General features: G+C 31.7%; 1 long non-coding RNA gene across 1 annotated transcript; it reads left to right on the forward strand.

Annotated features, from left to right (window-relative positions):
* Positions 1 to 9,390: 9,390 nt before the first annotated feature.
* Positions 9,391 to 10,522, forward strand: LOC140690385 (uncharacterized). Its single transcript, XR_012065655.1, has 2 exons — positions 9,391 to 9,662; positions 10,440 to 10,522. It is a non-coding gene; the product is annotated as an uncharacterized lncRNA (long non-coding RNA).
* The last annotated feature ends 1,347 nt before the right edge of the window (positions 10,523 to 11,869 follow it).

Below are 11,869 nucleotides of genomic sequence, written 5' to 3' on the forward strand. Positions count from 1 at the left end.
TCTAATACATGACACAATAAAACTCCTGGAATCTAACATAGGCAAAACAAGACATAAATTGTAGCGAAATTTTCTTATGTCAATCTCCCAAGCTGAAAACAATAAAAGCAAAATAAACAAATAGGTCCTAATTAAACTTAAAACCTTCTACATAGCAAAATAAACAGAATGAAAATATGAACTTCCAAATGGGAGAAAACATTAGGAAACAGTGCAATCAACAAGAGGCTAATTTCTAAAATACACAAATCGTTCATATAACTCCATTTCAAAAATCTACAAACAACTGAGCCAGAAAATGAGCAGAAGACAATTCCCTAAAGAAGACACACAGATGACAATCAGAAACATAAAAACATGCTCACATAGCTAATCATTATACAAATGCAAGACAAAAATTTAATAATGTTTTAACTCACACTAGTGAGAAGGGCTGTCATCAAAATGTCTACAAATAATAAACACTGGGGAAGTTGTGGAGAAAAAGGGACTCTCCAACCCTGTTGGTGGGAATGAATATTGGTGCATCAACTTTGGAAACAGTATGGAAGTTCCTTTAAATAATTAAAATAGACCTATCATATGACACAGCAATCCCACTCCTGGGTACATAAAGCATAAAACATGAAAACAAAGAATCCTAGGGTAAAATATAAGAAGTACACTCTGACATTGGACTTAAATTGATTCTACATGTCTCCTCTGGCAAGGGAATCAGAAGCAAAACTAACAAATTATGATTGTATCACTCTAAATAGATTTACACTGCAGAAGAAATGATCAATAAAATGAAAAGTCAACCAACATATTGGGAGAATATATTTGAAAGTGATATTTTTCAATTAAGTGTTAATATCCAAATATATGGCAAACTCTTATCGCACAACAGTGACAAAAACCAACCTATTAAAAAAAGTCCATAGGAAGTGAATAGATATATCTGAATCAATTATCTGTAGAAAACATACCGTTGGCTAAATGACACATGTAAATATGTTCATAGTTATAAATTATTAGGAAAGTCATAAACCAAAAATTAGAAAAGACCTCACAATTTTCAGAAGGTTCTCATCAAAAAGATAAGAAATAGATTTTGGTGAGGTTGTGAAGAAAAAGGAACACCGTGGACACTCTTGATAGGAATGAAATGTATTGATTCCATTGCATATATACATCAAATTTTGTTCATCTATTTTTCTGTCAAGGAATGTTTGGTTTGCAGGCTCCAGTCTGAAGGCTCTAGAGGATAAGCCCATGGGCTGAACTGATAAACAAGCTGTGAGGAATGTCACATATCCAGGCTGGATAAGAAATGGCCTGCTCATTGCATGGCTGGAGAGCCTATGCTGGATAAGATCCTTATAGGGGGACAACCTAAGACAGGCACAGCCAGCTGGATAAGAGATGGCCTACTTAATGAAGTTCCGTGATGAACTTTAAAACAATCCTTGATCATTTCACATCCTGTGCTTACTGCAGGAGCATGGGGACATAAATAGCTAAAGATTATTAACATTGTTATAACTTAGATGATATGTGAGGCATTGTGCATGTCATATATAAACCCTTTCTCTAAGAATCAATAAAAAGAGAAATGCTCCGCTTCTCTCCGCACAGTGTTTGTGTGTATTTGATATCGTGCCACTGACATGGTTAATTTAATTTGTTGGGAGTATCTTAAAAGGATGTTGCATTGTATACAATGCTCTTTTTGCACCTGTTGAAATGATTATGTGAGTTTTATTCCTCATTCTATTAGTGTGGCATGTCACCTTTATTGATCTGAGTATTTTGAAGTATCTTAAACCAAGGGATAAATCCCTTTACTCATATATGTGTATGATACATTAAATGTGTTGTTGAATTCATTTTCCTTCTGTTTTGTTGAGAATTTTGACACATATTTTCATCAGGGATAATATTCCATATTTTGCATCTAATGTCCGTTCTAACATTGTTATGCAAATAAACCAGGCATCATAAAAGAAGTTTGGAAACTTTCACCCCTTCAAATTCTTGGAAGATTTTTGGAAGAATTAGTGAAAAATTGTCTTCAAATACATGACAGAATTCACCGGTAAAGTCAACTTGTAAATTTTTTCTGGTTTGTGAGGTTTGGATTACTGATTTACTCATACACACTTTTGCCTTATTTAACTTTCTAATTTCTTCTTGATTCAGTATTGGAAGACATATGTTTCTGGGAATTTGTCTTTTGTTCTAGGTCATTCAAATTGTTGGCTAGTGTTAATTTCTTATGTGCTATGCATCTCTACAACATCAGTGGTAATATCTTCTCTATTATTTCTAATTTTATTTAAGTTTTTATTTTCTTAGACAACCTAAACGTTTGTCTACTTTATCTTTAAAAGAAACAGACTTTGGTATTTATGTTATCTTTTGAATTGTTTCTCTTGTTATTTGCCTTACTCTCATTGATTCAATTTTCTTCTTTATTCTTTCTGTTTTCTCCTAGATTCTTGATGTGTAAAGTTAAGTAGTGTGAATATTTGTATTTCTTTTATTACATTATTAATTAATTAATCTATTTATTTATTTACATATTTATTTTTTTATTTATCATTGAAAAATGCCATTTATAATGCGTCAATCTGTGGTGTATAGCACAGTATCCCTGTAGATGCATATATTTCTGTGCCTATAAAACATTACTTCACAATATTTAATATACTGCCCTGTGTCATACAAAAGAAATTTTAGAAAATATCTATTTTTATATATAGTGGATAAATTTATAAATCTACTGCTCCCAAATATATCCTCTAGCAGCCCCTTTCCGCAGTAATCATAAAATTGTTTAGTAGATCTGCGAGTGTATTTCAGTTTTGTAGATGAAATCATTGTGTTCTTATCCAAATATTTTTTTAAGCTTCTTCATATGTAATGTCATGTATTATATTTCTTTCTTTTTCTGGCTTACTTCAATTAGATTGACACTTTTTGTGGACATCCATTTTGCTGCAAATGTCATTGTTTTATCATTTTTTATTGCAGAATATTATTCCATTGTGTAAATACGGCATAACATCTGAATTATGTCATCTGTTTTTGGACAATTAGGTTACTTCCATATTGTGGCTGTTGTATACAGCACTGCTAAGGACATTGTGGTGCAGGTGGCTTCTTGAAATAGGGTTCCCTTTGATATATACCCAGAAGTGTGATTGCTGGTTCGTATTTTAAGTTTATTTCTATCCATTAGAGGAAACTCCATCCTGGTTTCAAAAATGACTGCACCAAACTACATTCTACCAGCAGTGTAGGAAGGTTCCATTTCTCCACAGCTTCCCCAGCATTTATTGTTTGTGGACTTTTGAATGATGACCATTGTTACTACTGGGAAGTGATATATCATTATAGTTTTGAATTGCCCTTCTCTGATAATGATAGCAATTTTTTTTCCATATATCTGTGTGGCATTTGAATGGCTCTATTGGAGAATTGCTTGTTTAGGGATTCTGCACATTTTCAGATTGGGTTTCTTGTTTTTTTTTTTAATATTATTAGGTTGTATGAAGTCTTTATATTTTGGAAATTAAGACTTTGTCAGTTGCATCACTTCTAAATATTTTCTTTAATCCTGTAGTTTGTCATTTTGTTTGGTTTTGGTTCCCTTTGCTGTGCAAAAGCTTATAAGTTTTATTAGGTCCCATTTATTAATTTTGCTCTTACATCCATTACCTGAGTAGGCTGTTCTAGGAGATCATTGCTGCTATTTATGTCAGAGTGTTTTGCCTATGTTTTCTTCAAGGAGATTTACTGTGTCTTACCTTACATTTAATTCTTCAAGATATTTTGAGTTTATTCTTGTGTATGGATTCAAGGAGTGCTCTAACTCCATTTCTCTGCATGCTGCTATCCAGTTTTCCCACAAGTTGGTGAAGAGATGGTCTTTTCTCTGTCATATTCCTGGCTACTCTGTCAAAGATTAATTGAACAAAGGCCTGTAGATTTATTCCTAGGCTCTCTACTCTCTTCCATTGGTCCATATGCCTGTTTCTGTACCAATATCATGTCAATGTCATTATTGTAGCTCTGCAATAGTGTATGGAGACCTGATGGATTATTCCTGAAGCCTCTTTTTTTTACTTCAATATTGTTTTGGAAACTATGGTTTTTTATGGCTCTATTTAAATCTTAGGATCATTTGTTTCAGTCCTAAAAAGAAATGTTTTGCATAATTTGATAGGAAATGAAATTTTCTTGCCTGATCATTGTGGCTAGGACTTCCAAGACAATATTGAATTGAAATTGTGAGAATTGGCAACCTTGTCTTGTCTCAGGTTTTTGTGAGAAGGGTTACAGTTTTTAACCATTGAGTATTTTGCTGGCTATATATTTGTCATAAATAGCTATTATTATGTTGAGATATGGTCCCTCTGTACCCACTGTGATAAGAATATTTTTTGCAGATAGGTGTTAAATGTTATCAAATGTTTTTTCTGCATCTACTTAGATTATCATATGGTTTCATGTCCTCTGTTTAGTTGATAAGTTGTATCACTATTGATTGATTGATTTGCATATGTTACACCATCCTTGTGTTCCTGGGATGAACCTAACTTGATAATGGTGTATGATTTTTTTTTACTTGATGTTGGATTCTGTTTGTTAATAATTTCTTAAGGACTTTTACATCTATGTTTATCAATGATATTGGCCTATAGTTTTCTTTTTAGGTAGTGTCTTTGTCTCGTTTTGTTATCAGGTTGATGTTGGCCTTAAGGTGTGAGTTTGGGTGTACTCTATCCATATGAATCTTTTGGAAATGTTTGAGGAGGACTGGTATGGATTTTTCTTTGTATGTTTGGTGAAATTCCCCAGTGAAGCTATTTGGGTCTTAATTATTGTTTGCAGGGATTTTTTATTTTATTGATAATTGTATTCCATTTCTGGTGATCTGTCTGTTCAAATGATCATTTTCTTCTTGATGCAATAATGGTGGGCTGAATGTTTCCAGAAAATTCTCCATTTCTTCTAGGTTATCAAGTTTGTTTTCATGCAGTTGCTCATGGTATTACCTTATAATATTTTGCAAATTTGATGTACTCTTTTAGTTTCTAAATTTTCATTTCTTATGTTTTTTGTGTTCTCTCTCTTTTCTTGTTGGTGAGCCTGTTCTGAGTTTTGTCAATTTTGTTGACTATTTCAAAAAACAGTTTGATTGATTTTTTTCTATTTTTTAATCTTTATTTCAATTCTTTCTCCTTTGATCTTTATTTTCCCACTTTCTGCTGACTTTTGGTTTTGTTTGCTCTTCTCTTCGTGATTAGTTTAAATAGAACTTTAGATTAGTTATTTTAAATTGCTCTTATACTTTGAGGCTGACATTGTCAGAGTGAACTTCCCTCTTAAGACTGCTTTAACTGTATTCCATAGACTTTGTGTAGTGTTGTGTCATATTTCTCAAGATATTTCTTAATTTCTTCTTTAAAATCCTCACCTCCCCAACTTTTTATAGTACCATTTTTTTAATTTACATGCTGTCATTTTTTCTCCCTGTTTTTCTGTGATTGATTTCTAGTTTCATGGTATTATACTCAGAAAAGATGCTTGAAATAATTTTTATCTTGTTAAATTTGTTGAGGCTTTTCCTGTGCCTCAGTACATAAACTTTCCTAGAAAATGTTCCATGTGTTCTGGAAAAGAATATATATTCTGTTTTGGGGAAAAGTAGTGTTTTGAAAATATCAACCAAATCCAATTATTTTATCATATCTTTTGGTATCTTTGTTCCCTTATTAATTTTCTGTCTGAAAGACCAGTCTAGTTATGGTAATGGGGAGTTATATTCTCCTACTGTGATTGTGCTCCCATCGATTTCTTCCTTTTCATCTATTAGTGTTTGCTTTATGTATTTAGGTGCTCTTATATTGAGTGCATATATATTAATGAGTATAATACCCTCATTGTGTGTTGCTCCTTTAATCATTATATCATGTCCTTGTTTATCATTCTCTATGGCCTTTGTTGTAAAGCCTATTTTGTGTGAAGTCAGTACTGCTAGTCCTGCCTTCTTGTCATGGCCATTTGCATGGAATATATTTTTCCATCTTCTGACTTTGAATTGATGTGTGTTCCTCTTTCTAAATTGGGTCTCTTGTATGCTTCATAATGTAGGGTCCTGTTATATTATCCAATCTGGCAATATATATCTTTTGATTGAAGCACTAATTCCAATATCATTTGTAAAAATTATTGATAAACTGGTGTTTATTTCCATTTTGAACTTCATTTTCCAGTTGATTTGGTATTTCCTTTATGTTCATTTCTTTATCTTTCTGTGGCTTTATAAGTTTTCTTTTATTATCTTGTTTTTTTTCTGGCTTTGTGACTTCATTGTAAGATTTTGACTTATGGTTACCCTGTTTTGTATGTATATTGACCCATTACTATATCTGTTTATATTAACTGAAATGAATACAAACTCAAACGCATCATACAGAGAACAGAAACAAGAAGAAAATACTCTGTTTTGTGCTGTTTCATGCTCTGACACATAAAAATTTTGATGTCTTTTTTACATCATATTTATACTGCTGTAAGTCATTATATCTATTGCCTTTCTAATTATGCCTTTCTCCTTTCTATAGCATCCTGCTTCTTTATTTTTAGAGTAGATGTTTCATTATTTCTTTTTCTGTTACCGAATAGTTTTAGTATTTGCTTTTGTGGAGATTATTTAACTCTCCTTCTATTCTAATGGATACCTTGCTTGATATGTTATATTAGATATCAGATTTCTTTCATTCTGGACTTTGAATTTGTCTTGCCACTGCCTTCTGCCTGTTGTATTTGTGTGGGAAACATTTTTCAAAATATAATGTATATAATTATATGTATGTAAAGAATAAGTTCAAATGAAGTAAACAAATTAGGAGAAAACCTATACGTTAAAAAACAGAAAACATTGATGAAGGAAATTAAAATTGATCCAAAGAAATGAAAAGATCTCTTATGTTAATGATGTGAAACAATGTGGTTGAAACAACCATACTTCCCAAATGAATCTACATTTAGTATGATTCATGTCAAAATACCCATGAGATTTTTCCATTAAATAGAAGAAATAATTTCAAAATTTATATGTAACCACAAAGATCTTCAGTTGCCAAAATAATCTTGAAAAAGAATTTAAATATAGTAGTGTAAAGTTCTCTGATGTTAAACAGTCCTACAAAGCTTTAGTAACTTAAACTACATGATACTCGCTCAAAAACTGACACCAATCAAAAGAAGAGAATAGAGTAACCAGATATATTCCCTCACACCTATGATCAATTAACCCATGAAAACGGAAGCAAGAGAATGAAATGAAGAAATGAGATTCTCCTCAATAAGTAGTGCTGGGCAGATTGAACAAGTGAAAGATAGATTAGAGTATTTCCTCACATTGTATACAATCAGTAAGCACAGAATTCCTTTCATTTATTAAGTTTACTTATATTCCTTGCACCTGTAATTTATAGATCTATGTTTAGAACTGTTGTTTCACTTATCAAATATATTCCTATTTTATTCTTTTTGGTATAAATTTACACACAATTGTTTTCCTAATTTCTCTTTCTGATAATGTTCTGTTCCTATATAAAAATGCAATTGATATTTGTTTATTGATTTTGTATTCTGCAAGTTTACTAAGTTTGTTCATTATTTCTAACAGTCACTGGAGGAGTGTATGGAGCTTTCTATCTATGTATATTTAAGTCATCTGTAAAAATTTTACTGCTTGTTTACCAGTTGAATGCCTTTTATATTTTTTCTTGACTAGTTATTCTTGCTAGAACTTCTAGTAGTGTAATTTAGGACTTGTGAAATTGAGGTACTTTTCTTATTACTGGACCAGAGGAAAAATTTCCTGTATGTTAATATTGAACTTGAAGATAGTCATGAGTTTTTAATATATGGCTTTTATTATGTCTTGTCATATTCTATCTAGAGCGAATTTGTTAAGAATTTTTTTAAAGTTAAGATCAGATCTGTTAATAATTTTCCTACATATTTTGAGATTGTTATTTTCCAATTATTTGTTATTTAACAGATGGTATCACATTTATTGATTTGTGTATGTTAAATAAAATTTATGAATCAGGATTAAGTCCAACTTAACTATACTTTATAATACTTATAATATGCCATGAATTCAACTTGCTAATATTTACACAGAATGGAATATACAAATACTGAAGGAAAAATTTACATTGTAGATTGAGTGAATATTTATTTATTTCAAAATTTTATCTCTCATTTTGAATTTGGCTTATGTTTAATGAAATTTATGTCTAAATAAAGAATACAAATTTTGGTAGAGCTGGATTTACTACAGTTTAGTGATACAAAACCTAGCTTTTATTAACAATTAGTGTACAAAACACTTGCCTTAAAATGCCGCATTATGCTAACAATGCCAACTGTTTCAGGTCTGAGAAACATATTGCTTCCTATAATGCATTACCTGGTCTTTTCCACCGAAACCCACATATACTGTTATTTCTTTGTTTTTGATTGTTTGTTTTCCCCTTAATGAAGGCACTGTTTATTGAACCCAGGATCTTGTTTATGAGTGTATTTATCAACCTCATTTTGGAACACTTAACAGAAGCCCCAAGAGTATGGATTATAAAGATGACAAGAAAATTTATTCCTTCTAGGACTGAAAAACTTCTGAGTGAAAGAATGGCAAGAGGTGATAATTCATGAATTACAAACAAAATAAATATGTTATTTGTTTTACTTATAGCACTGAATTACAATTTAAAACAAAAATTACCCCCTTAGGGATTTCTCAAGTTTGATTGATTACTTTAATCTATTTTTATTTCATAAATATTTACCATTTATTAATAAACATACCAAATACACTGATAATTATTCTGCTCATGTTTTGAATATAGAGCTACTTATTGTAAAGTAAACAGATAAATAACTACTTCCATTTCCAAATAAAATTGTTTCACTTTAATTACAAATTATAATGTAATAGGTATAAATTTTCTGTACAGGCTTAACACAAATTTCACTTTAAATTCCATAACTTTAAAATTATTTTATATATTTTGTGCATTATTTATACTCTGTTCATAAATCTGTTATAAATTTGTGTACAAAAGTATGGAGATTGGTTTTATTTCATAGACCCAAAAAATTAAATTATTTAAAAAGATTTTGTGGGGATAATATTTGCAGATCACACTATAAAAATAAGTATCCTATATGTTTCATTTTAACTGGATGAATGAGAAATAAACACTGGCTTAATGTTACACTTGAGTTGCTAGGAGACCAGTCGTTTTGTGATGTCGCATCTTCTCAGGTTGAGAACCATTGTGATGGCCTAGCAGTTTATCTGTGCAGGCCTGCCAGAACAGCATTTGTAGCTGCAGTGCTCAAAAACATGCAGATTAGAAAAGTAGCAGTAGAAAAAGTTATTTGAGATGACACCTGTTTCTTCAGAAATTCAAGATGTGTCTCATAAAGACGGACCAACTGGTTCAGGAAACTCTGGTAGATCTCTATTGTGTGATCAAACAATCTCTGGGGACTTGTCTTGAAGTCTATGTTTGAAGAAAATGCTTTTCAGACTTTGTCTGAAGAATCCTTGATAAAAAGACCATGTTACATACATTGTGTCTCAGAATCAGGTGAAGATAATGATTTTCGTTCTCTGACATTTCCAGGAAAACTCTGGAAAATGGCTGGGAGTGACCAATTTAAATCCATCTGGTGGGGTTATACTGGATCTTCCATAGTGATTGGTGAAGCTGTCTTTAAGAAGGAAGTGTTGGAACGATAGGCCCCTTTCAGATTATTTGAAACTGGAAGTATGAAAAGTTTACTTAGACAGCTTAACATTTATGGGTTTAGTAAATTGCGGCAGAATTTGCAAAAATCTTCTTGTCTAGCTGACTTTCTGGCAGAAGAGAAAGAAGTCTCTGTTTTAAGCAAGGAATTCAGTAATTGTAGTTATGACTTGGTAACGTATATATAAAATTTTATTTTGTATATCAAAATATGGTAATATAAATGTAAAGCAAGATTTTGAAATTCTATAAAACTACAAAGGCTGAAATTCTTTATTTTTTCTAAAAATTAAGACAGTGCCTTAACTATTCAAGATTATGCAAAACGTTCCTAGCAACTATAAATCTTAAAAGAAATCTAAATGAAGGTATTAAAGCTTTTTTTAAAAAGTTGCTTTCACCGTTGCTGCAAATGCTAACTTCTTAAATTTGATGACTATTCTATTTAAATGTGTATATTCCAAATATGGAATTTCAAAATATAGTCAGCATTGTACACATTTTTATGATAATATCATTGCATAGTAAACATGAAATCTGAGATTTTATAGGTTAGGCTTAATATAGTCTTGTGTTTTGTTTTAAAATATTACTAAAATTTTTCTCCTTTGGTTTTAGCTACAGTTCTGCCATAATCGAAATCTTAAACGAGGTTGTCCCCAGGTTTTAGTGAGAATAAAAAGAAGAGTTGTGAATAAAAATGGCTCTCTGGTATTTTCATTGGCTTAAGATTTCAAAAAGAAGCACTTTAAAGCAGAGGGTAATGTGCATAACCATAATTCTGGTTTTGTGGCTGACACTAGTGTAGAAAGTTCATTTTTACTTTCTGCAAATTTAAACATGCCTCTAATAAGAAAGCCGTCTACTAGCCACGTACTTGGTGATACAACTAACCTGATCAGAGGTGATTTTTCTCCTCCATCATCAATGTCATTTAGACCACCAGAACAATATTGCAGTGGATCAACGTGCTATTTTAAATCAGTTGACCACTGTCCACGGGCACTCTCAAAGCAGCTACAATGAAGCAAATGGCTGTGGTGTGAACTTCATTACAACTACAACTTCTAGTTCTCAGTAAAGCATCTTGTCTCCCATACAGAGCAATTATTTTGGACTAATGGTGGAGCCTTCTACTTTTCCAAAAAGATATCACAACATATCTGCCAATGAAGGTCTTTTCCTAAACTTCAACTGGGAGTACCCCACGGTTTCCAGTGCCAGTGATAGCTGATACATCAGCTACCTCTCTTTCAAGGCCAACTTATCAGCCAACCTCAGTTTATGAATGTCATGCTAATTACAACTGATCTAACAGAGGACTACCAGATTATGCAGGATAACAAAGATTAATATTGATTTGGCATATGTCGACAAATATCTGCAATTTTCTTATTTGAACAACAAACATAGATGTGTACCTGTATTTTCCTTATTTTTTTTAAAATAGAGTAAAGAGTTATACTGGAGACTAAGATAACATTTAAAGAAAAAAAGAGATATTTGATTGATATGATCATTTGATGGAACAATATGGGTATAATTTTAAATAATTTCTTGGAAGGAAGAATAGAAAATGGAAGAATTTGGAAAAAGAATATAACATGGAGAGAGGTAAAAGTACTAAGTGATTTCTGGTTCATCCTGGAAAGTATTAAAAGTGTTAAGTCAGGGTAGTATGGAACGGATGATAAATGCAGGAACCGGCCCAGGGATCATGGTCTCTTTTATGTGGTTCTTGGAATCATAAAGGTCACATGATGTAGTCTCGGATGGCACAATCAGAATGTGGTAGAATTTAAGAAGTAATTTTATCTATGGTCTTCTTTGTGCTGTTCTCAAAGCATTCCAATTGATGCTTTTTTTCCTGTCCTGAAGAATCTATGCTCTATTTTATAGTCAATAATTTATGTTGCTTTTATGTTCCAGCCAAAGGCAAGCTTACATCCTCAGGGTGGCAGTTAATGCCTTTCCAACTCTAAGCACACAAACTAAACATAATTTAGTCATTCCTTTATAGATCTGGCATCTGACTACCTTAGCATTTC

The sequence above is a fragment of the Vicugna pacos genome, chromosome 30 (genome assembly GCF_048564905.1).
Source record: "Vicugna pacos chromosome 30, VicPac4, whole genome shotgun sequence".
Taxonomy (NCBI): domain Eukaryota; kingdom Metazoa; phylum Chordata; class Mammalia; order Artiodactyla; family Camelidae; genus Vicugna; species Vicugna pacos.